The sequence below is a fragment of the Corvus cornix genome, chromosome Z, assembly GCF_000738735.6.
Source record: "Corvus cornix cornix isolate S_Up_H32 chromosome Z, ASM73873v5, whole genome shotgun sequence".
In the NCBI taxonomy this organism is placed as follows: domain Eukaryota; kingdom Metazoa; phylum Chordata; class Aves; order Passeriformes; family Corvidae; genus Corvus; species Corvus cornix.
The window spans coordinates 35690476-35705238 of record NC_046357.1 but is presented as its reverse complement, the minus strand read 5'-3'; the positions used below and the strand labels follow the sequence as shown (position 1 = coordinate 35705238).

Genomic DNA, 14763 nt, shown 5'->3' with positions numbered 1-14763 from the left:
TATTATGAATAGGAAATTGCCATGGTCAAGAGGAAGGATAGTGAAGGCATGAATGAGATTATTTTTTCTAAATCTAAATTTATTCATTTCAAACACCTAACCTTTTAAATTTTAGGTAAGAACATTTGTAGGTTTCTGATGTATGCAAAAAAGGTAAGAGAAATTTGCTGAATCCTACTGAAGGACAGATTGTCTGTATTCATGGGTAGATTCAAATGCCAGAGCGTTTGTAAAGGTAAGGAAGAGTAAAAGTGTCTATTGAACTGTAGATATGGGAAGCAGTGTGGCCAAGTGAATGCTTATGTGAGAGCTGATTGTATAGGAAAGTGACACAAAACAAATTATTATTGTTGAAGTGCTTACTGTAAACAGAGCATTGATTTCTTTGTGGGCTAAGGTTCAGTGATTTTACCTTAAGATCTGCACTTATTCATAATTTAGACATCTTTTGGGGGTTATTTTTAACTTGAAATAAAACAAACAAATGACAACCCCAAACCCAAAGCCTAAAACTCAAACTCAGAAGCTTGAGAGTTTCTGAAAGCTCCAAAGGTTTTTACAGCCCCTTGGTATTTATGATTCTGTTTATTTTCTGTTTCATATCCCTCTTTTGTTTCCATTCTGTATTACTACTGGCATTGTACAGTTTTCTCCAACTTTTTCTATCTGTCCTAGTTCTGTATTAGTGTTACCTGTGGTATCTTAACAAAACTGTTAGTGTCACAATTGTAAACAATTTCACAAAACGTAGACAAGAATAATGATGATAAAGAGAAGGGTGCTAGTGGGAGAACAATACAATATGGAGAAATCTTTTGGCACAGTGACCCATAACCTGTGGGTTTGGTTTTTTTCCCACATCTTATTTTGTGTAGGCTCTAAAATTTTTTCATGATGGAATCATAGGATACTTGAGCTGGCATGGACCCAAAAGGATCACCAAACTCAACTCCTGGCCCTGCACTGGACAACCCCAAGAATCACATCATGTGTCTTTGGAGAGTGCTGTCAAAACACTTCTTGAACTCTGTCAGGCTGGTATTGTGAGGAACCTGAGGAGTGTGTTCCAGTGCCCAACCACCCTCTGGGTGAAGAACCTTTCCTAATATCCAAACTAAACCTCCCCTGACACAGCTTCAGGCCATTCCCTTGGGGTCTGTCACTGGTCACCACAGAGAAGAGATCAGTGCCTGCCCATTCTCTTTTCCTCATGAAGAAGTTGTAAATACAATGAGGTCTCCCCTCAGTCTCCTCTTCTCCAGGCAGAGCAAGCCAAGTGACCTCAGCCACTCTGCATATGGCTTCCCCTCTATCCTTCACTGTCTTCATAGCATTCCTTTGGATGCTTTCTAAACTTTTTATATCCTTTTTATACTGTGATGCCCAAAGGGAGAGGTTTCTGTATATGTGACTAGGCTCCTCTCTCTTTAATGAGATTCAAATTGAGAGGAATATTATTTATCTAAGTGTTTAATTTATAAATGCACTGGAGCATTTTTCTTTCAGCATTCTTAATGCAAATTCAGCATTTTTATTTTCTCACATGTGAGAGGGGAAGTAAGATCTGCTGCACTGACTACTTCTGTAGTTCTCATTCTGGGAGAAAATTTTTAAAAGACTTGACATTTTTAAGTGATAAATCACTTTGTGCATTATTAATATAAATATTTTTTATGATATGTGAATCTTCTCCATCAACAAAGGATAAAAATTAAACATTTTTTACTGCATACAGGTAAGTTACAAACAACAACAAAAAAGATTTATTTAAAATAAATTTTAAAAAAATGTTTAAAATTTTAGAGGTATGTCATCTCAGTTTATCTCATATTATACAAGTCAATAGTGTTTTACATTACTTCATTTAAATTTATGTTCTGTGATTTCGTTAATCACTGAGCCAAGCAAATGTAAAATTGATTCACTGCCTATCTATACACATACAAAATCATACTCACATCCTGGCATAAATCCTTGGATTGTAACAGCTTAAATGTCACAGTGAGAAGGTCACTTTGCTTCACTGTGAATGGTACTTGCCTGTTCTGTGGAAGTGGCATTTGTTTTTATAGTCTGATCCATTAAAGTACCAGAAATAATAAAATCAGAATCCTTAAGGTTGGGGAACACCTTCAAGATCATCAAGTTCAATGGTTAACCCAGCACAACCACCAGTGAACCATGTCCTCATGCCATATTCACATGTGTTTTGAATACTTCCAGGGACTTCACTGCTTCTCTGGACAGTCTGTTCCAATGCTTTACTATCCTTTTCATGAAAAGTGTTTGCCTAATCTAAACCTCCCCTGGTGCAAATTGAGGCCATTTGCTCTTGTCCTGTCACTTTTTACCTGGAGAAGAGACTGGCACCTACCTCACTACAACTTCCTTTTGTGTAGCTGTGTAGAAAGTGATAAGGTCTCACCTAAGCCTCCCTTTCTCCAGTGTAAAGAACCCCAGCTCCCTCACCCCTCATAGGACTTGTGCTCTGTGTCTTTAAGTTTTCAGTCCATGTCTTGTGAGTCAGTAAATTTACCATGAACACAAAAATGTGGTCACACTGATCATTGCTTTCAGCCTGAACCACCTGGGAAGGCAGTCATCTTGGAACAGGTGTACTTCTTTCAGCAGGAAAGGGATAGATTTGCTGTGGTCATCTTTAATGGTGTGTTGGTTTGGCTGCTGTAGAGTTAATTTTTTTTCACAGTGTCTGGTATGGGGGCTGTATTTTGCATTTGTGCTGAACACAGGGTTGATAATACAGAGATGTTTTTGTTACGGCTGAGCAGGGCTTACACAGAGCCAAGGCCTTTTCTGCTATTCATACTGCCACGATGGCCAGAAGGCTGGGGTTGCACTGGAAGTTGGGAGGGCATGCGTCTGGGACAGCTGACTCAAAAAGACCAAAGGAATATCCCACACCATATGACATCATGCTCAGTATATAAAGCTGGGTGAAGAAGGAGGAATGGAGGAACATCTCCCCAAGTAACTACTACACATGATGGGGCCCTGCTCTCCTGGAGATGGCTGAACACCTACCTACCCATGGGAACTAGTGAATTAATTCCTTGGTTTTTGCTTTGCTTCCAGATGTGACTTTTGCTTTCCCTATTAAACTTTGTCTCAACACACCAGTTTTCCAGCTGTCACCCTTCCAACTCTCTCCACAATCCCACTGATGGGGAACTGAGCTAGTGGCTGTGTGGTATTTGGTTGCTGGCTGGTGTTAAACCATGACAAATGGCTTCACTGTTTTTAGGGGAATGTTGAAAGACAATATTATTTATTCTAATTAATAAAACCATAAATCAGTATATCTTTCTAAACTTCCTGGTTATTAATGATAGATTGGCCATTAATCTAATTACAATGAAACATAACTTTGTGAGCTTGAAACCCTATCTGTCTTGAGAGAGAACGGTGATGGTTGCCTGGTCAATCTCAAGCTTGCACAGCCCCAGCAAAATCACTGCTATGTGTCCTGTGGTCACCCTGCTGCACTATTGCAAGTGACAGAGTACAGACAGAGTAGAAGCAGCATGACTGCTATTTCAGTCATATGTACTGCAAGTATTTATTTTCTAATGTCAAGCAACATAATCCATCTGATGCTTATCACCTGATGTTTGAGTCAGCTGTTGTCACGGCCACATATCAGAGAGATACAGGAGGCCTCCTAGATTTCTTCTATTGAATAGAAGTTCATAGAAATGAAGCTGTAAAAGCCCAAACTAGAATTCCAAGGAACACAAATAGAGTTTCCAGACTTACTTCTCTTCGTGAGTAATACAATTTTCTGGATCGAATTTATCTTGCAGAAACATTTTTCATTAAGCTATAAAGATGTATTAAGATGGACATAGAAGCATGATGCAAGTAGACTATTCAGAATGTCTTTTTCCCTTTGGAAAGCCCTTTCTAAGTGTCAAGGTGTATAAACAAGACAGTCTGGATAGGGGTGTGTTTTATTATGTGCCTTGAGATAAATCCTGACCCAGCCTACAGTTTGTTATTGCATTTGTTAAATTTAATAATGTGTGCTTTTGGAGATTGATGCTCTAAAAATACAGTTTTCTGGAGTTTTTTATTTTAAACATTCAGAGTCTGAAAGACTTACAAAATTAATTCTGAAAATTCTCAGTGAACATTCAGCAATGTGTGAATTACTCAATACCCTGAGTGTTGCAGGTTATTTGATATGTTAAAAAAGCTCACCTGTAAATTGGCTTCAGCTGTAGCTGTTAACCTGTAGCACTTTCGCCACTGTGGCAGTGGTGTCTTTAGTGTGATGTTGGTATCTCGAGCCACTATGGTGTATCTATGTTAACTATTAAGTACACGAAAAAAACCACAGGCCAAATATTATGGTGTAGCTCTGATGGTGACTTGGCCAGTTTCTCATATGATCTCTGTTGCATAGGCATTCATTGAAGATTATGGTATTATTTCTTCTCTGTGATGTTGTTTGAAAATATTCCTATTCTTGGATCAGATGAAGGACCTCAAATAAATAATTCTCCATTCCATAACTTTGGTTTAACAGCATGCAGAGTACAAGTTTATGTTACAGTAAGCAGAGCAGTCTGATCATTCATTTGAAAACTGACATCTAAGCACAAGAAACAACCCCTTACTCTGATATTCCTCACTTTTGAATGTATCATTTTGACACTCGTTGTGATACTGTCAGTGTTAAGATTTTTAAACTAACAGGCCAGATCTCTGATGCATGAGGTAATGGAAAAGCAGGAAGCAACTATATATCAGCCAGCTGCTGATGATGCTGGTTTTTCTATCTGCATCTTCACTCTTCATATCCTATTTCTTTGTTTGCCTTACACTACTCTACTGAGCCTATCAAGGCTTTCTGCAATCAGCCTTTTCTAGTCATGGCAGAATCTAATGCCTTTGCTTCTAACCCTTTGCTCTAGCATCACTGTTGATAGGAACACAGATGGACCAGTCTGTGGCATTTAAGTAAAACCTTATAAAATGAAGGCCTTGTTGCCTTTGTAAAATTATGGCTCAGGCCTGTTACTTTGGCTAGAGGACTCTGAGAAAAGTTCGTGAGAGGAAAAAGAATTAGTTTCATCCATGAAAATGTAGTATCAACAGAAGCAAGAAAGTTAAACAATAGAAGGAGAAAAACAGCAACATATCAGCACTTGTTATTCTTCTGAATGCTTGAATGCTTATGCTCTAGGTAGCCAATGGTAGTATGTTGTAGTTAGTAATAGCCAATGACTCCATTGTAGTAGTTTAGCAGCCAGTGAATATGTAACCCGAATGATAACATACAAAAGGTGTGTAAAAGAAGCTGCTTTGTTTAATAAACAGCTTCTTGGCCCTTGAAAGAGGCACTGTCTGTGTGTGTCGCGACTGCCCCAAGAGCGACACCAGTCTTCACTGCATGTTGGACAGTGGGAAATCCAGTTTCATGGAAAAAAAGAAGCTCTTTTCCCAAAGATCAGTAGTCAGCTTATTTCACCTGCCAGACACAAATAGCTGAGTACAAGTAAATCATACGTCTTTTGCTAATTTTGCTTGATTTTACATGGGCAGCAATGGCAGAGCTTTAACTTACAGATGGTGTCTTTCTCAGTTCTGCAATCTAACCAAAGTCTGGAGGCAACAAAATTTCACAGAGGGAAAAGGAAAGTGATTGTTTTGGTATGAAAGTAGTGATTTGCTTTTGGGTAACCTGTTCTCAGAAAAGGGTGACACGCTTTAGTCAAAAGCATTCTAAAATCCAACATAAGGAAGGCAGGTAGCTTGTACAGAATATTGCATCGGGGAGTATTTTATTCAGGACTTGATTTTGTCATACAAGTAATAAAACAACCATAATTTTTTTAGAAAGGAAAAAGAGTAGGAGTGTACTTTTCCCTTCAACATATAGGATTTTACTTGCAAAATTATAGACGTCCAAGTTATAAAATGAGAAATACCAATTTATGATTGCTGTCATGTTAGGTTTTAATACATTTCATTCCATTATGGAGTAAAAAAGGGATTTTTTTTTGCCACTATAAATAATACAATTTCACCAGTTAAATGTGATTCATATAGTCTACCTTTGTAACAACTTTCCTCATCTTAAAAGGTTTTGATATGCTGTACTTCTAAGCATGACATTTACATGTGCTATGAAGCTACTTAGATGAAATTTTGATTTATTGTTCATGAATTGTCTATCTTCCTTTGTGGTCTGTAGTAATGAATGAATGGAAGCATGTGAAGTCAGAAGAAATTCTTCCTAATATCCAATCTAAACATCCTCTGAAGCAACTTGAGGCCATTTCTTCTCATTCTGTCACTTGTTTCTAGTATTCTAGAATTTTACACATACACACAGGTGTTCTTAAAGGTGTCAAATTTATTCAGTCTCTGACATTAAATTTCTGGTATGTGTGGATAGTGCTGCCACTCTCTACCTCCTGACACCCGCAGGACTCCACAAATGTTGGTGCTGCTGTCTCGGGTCCCTGTTCCAATGTGGGGAGGAAAAAGAACTGGATTCTCAAGCACCATCAAGTGGTGGCCCTACCCTGGACCTGGCTCTGGCTTCGTACTACCAACAGGAGTCAAAAATTTCATTCTAAAACTGTTTTCCATTGCAAAATGCAGCTTTTAGAGTTGCTACAGTTGCAAGTAAATCCAAAAGGCAAGACAGAGGCAAGAGAGCAAGAGAACTCTGCCTACATTCCCCTACTCTTTAAAAGGACCCCTGGAAACCCCACAGACCTTTGATTCCATTTCTGGCCACAGCTGGGTGTTAAAGAGGCAGTGACAATTTCAGGCACAGACAGATATGGAATACAATAAAATTTTGGGTTTCCCAGGACACCCCAAAATCAAGTGTCCTATTTATGACCCCACTTCTTGCACTAGTGCAGTTATGCCACTGTTATATAACACACCACAATTGAGTGTTGCCTCAAAAATGATCAAGTTTGGTCCTGCCTCCACAAGGCAAGAACTGAAGCTTGTTCCCTTGCAGCTTATGCCTAGGCACCCATGGTGTTTTATGCAAGTTTCACCACCAAATGAGTGTTTAAGGCATGTACTGCAAATGTAATTACCCCTCTCCTTACAGACATGTATTTAATCTGGTTTTTTGTAATGTGGTTTTATTGCTTTTTAAGTGTTCACCTTTCTTGGGCAGCATGCTTCAGTGCTTTCCAACCTTTTCCATGAAGAAATTATTTTTAATATCCAATCTAAACCTTGTCTGAAGCAATCTGAGGCCATTTCTTCTACTTCTGTCCATTGTTTCCTAGGAGAATAGGCCAAATCCCACCTTGGTCCACCCTCCTCTCAGGTAGTTGTAGAAACCAGTAAGACCTCCCCAGAGCCTCCTTTTCTCAGACCCCTAAGCTGCTCCACATCAGACTTGTGCTCCACACTTGTGCACCAGCTCTCTTTCCCTTCTCTGGACATACTCCAGCACTCAAATGTCTTTCTTGACATGATGGGACCAAAAGTGAACCCTGGATTCAAGGTGTGGCCTCACCTGTGCCAAGTCCAGAGGGATGATCCCTTCTCTAATCCTGCTGGCCACACTATGCCTGATACAAGCCAGGATGCCATTGGCCTCCTTGGATGCCTGGTCACAGAAGAAGATCAGGTTGGTCAAGAAGGACCTGCCTTTCACAAACCCGTGGTGGCTGGGCCTGATCCCCTGGTTGTCCTGTACGTGACACATGATGGCACTCAACAAGATTTCTGCATAACTTTCCCCTGCACTGAAATCAAATTACCACAGAATCTTTAAAGGACAAACATATCTATATATGTGTTTTAAAAAAATTGTAATTAAAGACACGATTTCTGGAAAGAATTATTCATATAAAAAACCATCACTAATGTGACTAAGCCCGTTAATTTGAATGCCATTACTCTGATTTAAAGCAATGTAACCTGGAGGAGAATTGGCCCCATATGACTTCCAAATAGATAGTTATCAGTTAAATGAATTGGTGTTAAGTGAATGTGTCAATTAAATACGCATAAGTATAAAATCTTACAGCTTTAGGCCTCTCCTGCTCTGTTTGGCATGAATTCTCAAAAAACCTTTATTGAAGTTTCAACTCTCGCTAATCACCTTATACCTTAAAGAATTTTTAAGAGCTGAGGCACCATTCAACTCCTTGTACTTTATAATTTAAGACTTTGGAAAAATAGGTCTAATCTACATTAATTCCAAAAAAAGTAGGTGGACCATTTACTTTGATTCCCTTAAAATAATCTAATTTCACAGACTTTATGATTCACTTAAATTAAGGTTGAGAAAATACAGCACTACCAGAATCATATATATGTACGATTCAAAGTAAAGGACAAAATCTGTAACAAGTGAAAATAAGAATCAAAATGTTGATTTTGGATTTAAAATTTAATCTTCAACTCTATAATTGTTCGAGGGCATTTAATTGTCCTTCCTATTTCCTGCTATGAAGATTTCTTTTCTGTTGATTCACTAGTGATCAAGATATTAACTGAACAACTGAATTGAGAAAATCAGGATGATCTCATATCTGATCCCTTTGATTTCAAATTGGATTTTGTCTTGTGGACCTTACAGCCAAGTTGCCATATAGATGCTAGCTCACAACCACACATACCAAATGGGAAACTATTAGACTATTTTCTCAGCTAGAACAAATGGGTATTTAGCACTTTATGGAGCTTAGCTAATAGTGACAGGAACATAATCCAGAGCTGGAACCATTTTAAACAAAAATATTTATACAAAACTATTTCTATGAGACCTTCTGGTACTACTACATTTGTTTTCACATGGTCCAATAAGTTTCCTTACTTCTTTCCAATAGTGTCTGTCCTCTTGTATTTTAAAGGGTATGCTTGGTAGGATGTACTCTGGAGTCATTACAATTCATGTTTTCTCCTTCCATCCCACTGTATAAGCAGCAATAATTTAAAATGATCACATAGCTGATCCTATAAGAATAAGAAGCATTTTTTTCTTTGAAAGACCTTTTTTTTTTTTTTACCTTTACATAACAACTTCTTTGAAAGGAACACCAAAGATTAGAGAGCTATAACCTACTGTCTTTCAAGACATAGTTTTCACCTATTTCATGGGATGAGGCAAGACCTGGAGCTTTCTAGATGGTGGAAATATTACTATTCATCTGAAGGAAATGAGAAAAAAATATTAAATTGTCTCTCTTATTTTGTATTCTGTCAAAGGCTTAATGCCCATACAAGAATTTTCTGCTGTTGTATTTTCAAAAATTTTAAAATACACACCCTGAGGGAAAGCTGTTTAAAATACAAGTCCTCAAAAGTCTATCTGCCAACAAAGCGATATTCTTTCATTTTTTCTCTTGAACACAAAGGGCTATTTCTTTTTTTTTTTTGTGGTGGCTCCATGTACATTTGTGTGTGTGTGTGAACAACTGATTGGCACATAGGTCTGCTTCCATCTTACACTGATTAGTTTCTACTGATTATTTAACTTTTTGCATACAAGAACTGCAGTTAAGACTAATATTAGGCCAAAGTATCCTAAGTACTGACCTTTTTCAGTTATGATCTCGGCATGTCAAACAACATTGATAAAATCATACCACAATGATCTCTATTGGAAGATGAACATTAAAAGGAATACTCACTTTGCAGGCAGCTTTCCTATAGTATTTTCCTTGCAAACCAAATTTTTGACCAGCCAGCAAACATTACTTGTGGATTTAGGGGTTTAATACCTGCTATTATAAAAAAAAGGGATCTTTTTCAAAGAAAAATCTATAGCATACTCTTATTCTTTCTGGTTAAAATCATGGTTAAGGAAGAGAATACACCCAGTTTAATGTGAGAAAAAAAAGGAGGAAACATATTTAAAAACACGCAATCATTTCCATTTTTTAGAATGAAAATGAGTTGTTGCTGGTAATGACTATATAATCCCATTGACTTCTTTCAAGTTTGTCATATGGATAACATCACCAGTATGAGTAAATATTTTGGAGCTCAGTCTAGCTGATGAAAACAGTGCCCAGACCAGTTAAAGTTCTTCCATTTTCAACAAGTTAAATTGGATAAGATCATGGCTTGCTGTTTGGTTTGCTAAGACTCTTCAACAGAGTCAGCAGAAATAGTCAGCATTCACCAAGTTAAAAGCTGTATTTGTATGAGCCTCTTTGTTCTCTAGAGGGATAACTCTGCCCACACAACGTTTTTGACCTCTGGTCATGGGAATGGGTAAAAAAACCAAACCAGCAAATTGTTCCTCATGATTCTCTTTCATGCAACTACTGACAAGAAACACACCTCTGCTACAACTATCTAGGAATATTCTGGTTTCAAGGGTGAGGGTATCACAAAGTGAATGATCCTTGAACGATATGAAACGTTAGTTTGAAAGTTGTGTTTCAGGAAGTGAACTTGAAATTATCTGTACTTTGACCTGTAAAATATTGGGTGACTTTTTCAGTAATGATGATGAAAAATATTCCTACATAATTACACTGTGGACTGTTTACTTAATCGATAAATTATTTCAGTTCAATTTGAACTATGGACGTATTTCTGAGAACAACTTGAGAAGTTAGTTTCTTCTGAAAGTCAGATACAGGAAAAAATAATACCCTATTTTCTTTGTTAAATATTAACTAAACTTACATATGTTTATAAGGAAGAAAAGATACTTTCATTTCTAAATCAACTTGGAATTAATTCATGAACATATCTTGAAAAGGATGACCTCAAGAACCAGGCACTGATTTGTTCTGCATGTCCTTTGTGATAGAGGGAAACAGGCTAGCCATAGAAAGGAAATGCCTTTAAGAAATGAACTGTAGATTATTCATATTTTGCTTTTTTTCTTCTGTTAAACAGCCATGTGGAAGTTTCCTCAGGTTATCTTCTTTATCACACTCTGTGTATACACATTTTACCATGCTTGTTAGAAGTATGTTTTAACCCCATAATTTTGAAAAAGTGCATGTTTATATAAATATTTCATATTAATTTTTGTTTTTATTAAAAAAATCACTAATATGTAAGTTCTAATATATTTCTTGGAAATTTTGTTTTTGTCATCAACAAGTAATACAAATTTGCATAGTAAAATAGCTTACTTTGCAACTTTCTTAATCTGGAAAAAGCAAAATGTCAAACAGATTCACCAAACTGTCAAGTGCTACCAACTGTCTGAAAAAAACTGTTAACAGAAAAAGATTATTTTGTGTATTCTCAGTGTAGGGCAATAGAAATGAATGTAGTCTTTGCTATTGATTTTAGTGGAAGAAAACTAAGGGCACTAATAAATAGACTTATTGCCTTAGTGAAAAGAGTGTCAGTTTGATACTGCTTTTGTCTATAGCTGCCACTCCCACTTTTATTTCTAAACTCTGCTCTTTATCCTTTCAAAATTGCAATGTAGGGCTCAGGCTAAAAGAATACGATTCTTTGTTGACTAAGAAATTTGTAAATTTCCTATATTCTACTGCATAAGATAATTTTAATTGTGATGGATAGTAACTTTATAGTTCCTTATTTACTCAACTCTGCACGTATGTGTGTTTACAGTGGTCTGCACCAGAAGCTGCAGTGAGTCTTGGGGATTGTATGAGCCAGTGCCAGGAACTGGGTAGACTGAGATACAAATGAACTTACTGGGCAGGCTGTGGATCTGAACCAGGCTGTTGGAGAGGCCGAGCTCATACAAATGTGGATGTCTACTGTAATTTATGGGCCCTTATCTTGCTCAGCCAGAAAGAGGAGCTGTCTACGCTTGTAAACTTGAGACTGTTGCTGTCTACACGTCTGTGAGTCATCTGAATGCATCTGTCTGTGATCTATGCAGCCAGCTGTATGTATGTACATGGAGCACATGCTTTGTTTGCATGTGGCTTCTGGGAACCCATCTTCAGCCTTTCTACCAGCTGGCCTTGAGTACATGGAATGGTGTCATTCTGACTTGTTGAAACTCTTTTTCTAATATTCGGTCTGGTTAAAATTAAGTACCAAAATTTTTTAACTAAAGGGTTTTGTAGGTTATAGTGTTTAAGATGATAAGTCTATATTAAGTTTTCTAAAATAAGTCTTATTTTATGGAGTAGTGAAAGAGAAATACAGAATCCAGAACCTTTTCTTTATTCTCCCTTTCCATGCAGAATTCAATCTTGATAGCCTTATAGCTGTTCAAATGGCATTTGATTGCAGTTGTATTTTCTATTTCATCTTCCTTTACTTTAGTTGGATAACGAGTATGAATTTATCCAGGCATATGTATAGAGATGTTTATAAATATGGGTCTGTAAACTATGTTAACAGCTAGATAAATATTAGGTAGAGATAAGGTGTAGATCCACTTAGTGTAGATCCACCAAGAAGAACCTGTAATTCCACAAAATCTAATAAAATAAATTCATAAATTAAACAGCAGAAAAGAAAGTAACCCATAAGAAAAGCAACAGGAAAAAGTGTGCAATTTAGTCATTTTTCCTTTATTTATAAACTGGTTTCTAGCTAAATCTTGCCTTGCCTGTAACAATATTCTTGAAATTCAGTTATGCAATTTCAAGTTTTCAAACTCTTGCACAATGTTGATCACTTCTCCATCAGTATTTCTCTCTTTAATCCCTTGACCCCAAATGACAACTTATTTTTGACACACTATGATTTCTGTCCCTTTGCTGTGTGAAAAGTTTGACTTGCTTGAACTTTCCAGGCAGGTTGTTGGACGCTTCTTTAAGTTTTTCACTCAAGTGACCTTACAGGCTCTGTGTTTTAGTGCTGCCTAAGAGAACACATTTTTTTCCTCTGTGCAGTTGTTCTGTGTGTCATTCATTCTGTTCATGTTTGCATCACCTGCCTTTTAAGTAATGCAATAATTCCTTATTATTTACACTCTACATTTCCTACTAAGTTGTCTTCAGTAAGCAAACCACTTTCTTTAGCTCCTTCAATAACATCACAATATAGAGAGATGAGAATTTTAGTTCCCTTAACCTCAAAATTTCCTTCTTCTTTCAAATGTTTCTTGCATTTCTTCAGTTTATTTTGTAAAATTGTGTCAATAGATACGGCAGCACACATTTTAGTCATCTCACAGGCATCAATATATTATTACAGAACACAGGTAGATCAGTTCTCCCGCAACTGCCATCCTGCATGATTCTAGATTGTTATCACTGATGCTTACAAAGACCTGACCAACACCCCTCAGTATGATGAAAAATTCAGTAACTGAAGACAGCTGAGAAAAATTAATATGATGACAAGTTATTCTGAGGGTGCCTTAAACCTTGGTGATAGAAGTAGAAATCCTACAGTATTTTTACTGAAGGAAAGGGTAGTTGTCATAATTTCTTATTTTCACAGCTTTTATGAATTAACCAGCATTTTGTATTAAATATCGTGCTTATGGAAGAGGTCATTTGGTTATACAATAATAAAGAAGTTTAAGATTACTTTGTTAACTAATTTTTTTAAATGTCAGAGTATTTGTAGTTTTAATTATGAAGTATATTTGTAATAATATTATTTGTTTTCCTTTAAGTGGTATTTAGGTTTTTTGTAACTCTATATAGCTTGAAATTAAGCTTAATTGTAAGGGTTTTTTTAACTGTCCTCTGTACTATTCCACATAAAGCGAAAGTGCTTTAATCACAGAATCCAGAATGGTTTGGGTCAGAAGGGGCCTTTGTAGATTATCTAGTCCAACACCTCTGCCATGGAGAGACATCTTTAATCTTTTTATAGATCAGATTGCTCAAAACTGTCCAAATTGACTTGGAACTTAACTATCCTATTCTATTCTAGTAAATTATTATATTTGACTAGGAAGGGCAAAACAACCTAGTAGCAACCTAAGTTCTTCAGCAGTTTTTGCGGTATAATTAACCTGTTTTACTGTTACCATGAAATTTTCACTAGTATATACATGTCAGTATTTTAGGACTAATTATTCCAGTAACACTGGAAAAGCTAGAACCTCACATACCTGACAAGAATTCACTGCTCGCTCAGTCGGCAGACTCACTGTTCCATGCCCTGGAATGCCTCGAACTGCCTGGAGAGACAGCATGGGCAATCTGGCAGCTTGGTGGCTCCGAAACGCGGCAAGTGATAGCTGTTAGGCTATCGTCACAAGCAGAAGCAAAGAGGTAGAAATATAACCCTGACTCTGTGCCTCTATTCCTGTTTTCTTTATTCGTCCCATCCAGGGAGGGAACGAGAGAACCTGTTCACAGAAGGGAGAAGCAGGAGAAAAAGGGGCAGGTGAGTTGTGTTGGGCTGCCTTTATTTGGGGGAGGGGAAAGGGGAGAACAGGGGTGCGCCCGTGGTAACCAGCTGATTGGACTCTGTTTCAGGGGAGTCCATGCTATTTTCAAATTCTACCTGCGCTTGGAATAAAGGGGATTCAGAGCACATGGCAGAGACAAGTCTGGACATGCCTGGGCATGTCCCGGGGCTGGGCGGCCTTTCGGACAGGCAGCAACACGTTAATCAGCACTGAAGACACTAGAGCTGAGTAGTTACTCATAATTAGTCAATTAATAGTGATTTATTTGTAATTATTTTAACTTGATTTTCAGAATAAAGAAATAAAATGTCAGAAATTGAACTAGACCGCCATTATTTTATTTGAAGAGAAAGCAAGCCTTCCCACCAGAGGCTTCTCAAAAGAAACCCACATTAAGTTTTTCTAGCAATTGCATATAAAAAGATTCCCAGGAATAACACTTTGTAGGGCTAAAATTGTCATATTCTGAGTGAATGTGACAATTA

General features: G+C 37.2%; 1 long non-coding RNA gene across 2 annotated transcripts in view; it reads right to left on the bottom strand.

The window, feature by feature from the left end:
• Positions 1 to 14236, bottom strand: part of LOC104692023 — a 35584-nt gene extending 21348 nt beyond the window's left edge. For both annotated transcript variants that reach the window (XR_752301.4, XR_752302.4), the window contains exon 1: positions 13976 to 14236. This is a non-coding gene — a long non-coding RNA (uncharacterized LOC104692023). The remainder of the gene's footprint in view (positions 1 to 13975) is intronic.
• Positions 14237 to 14763: the final 527 nt, after the last annotated feature.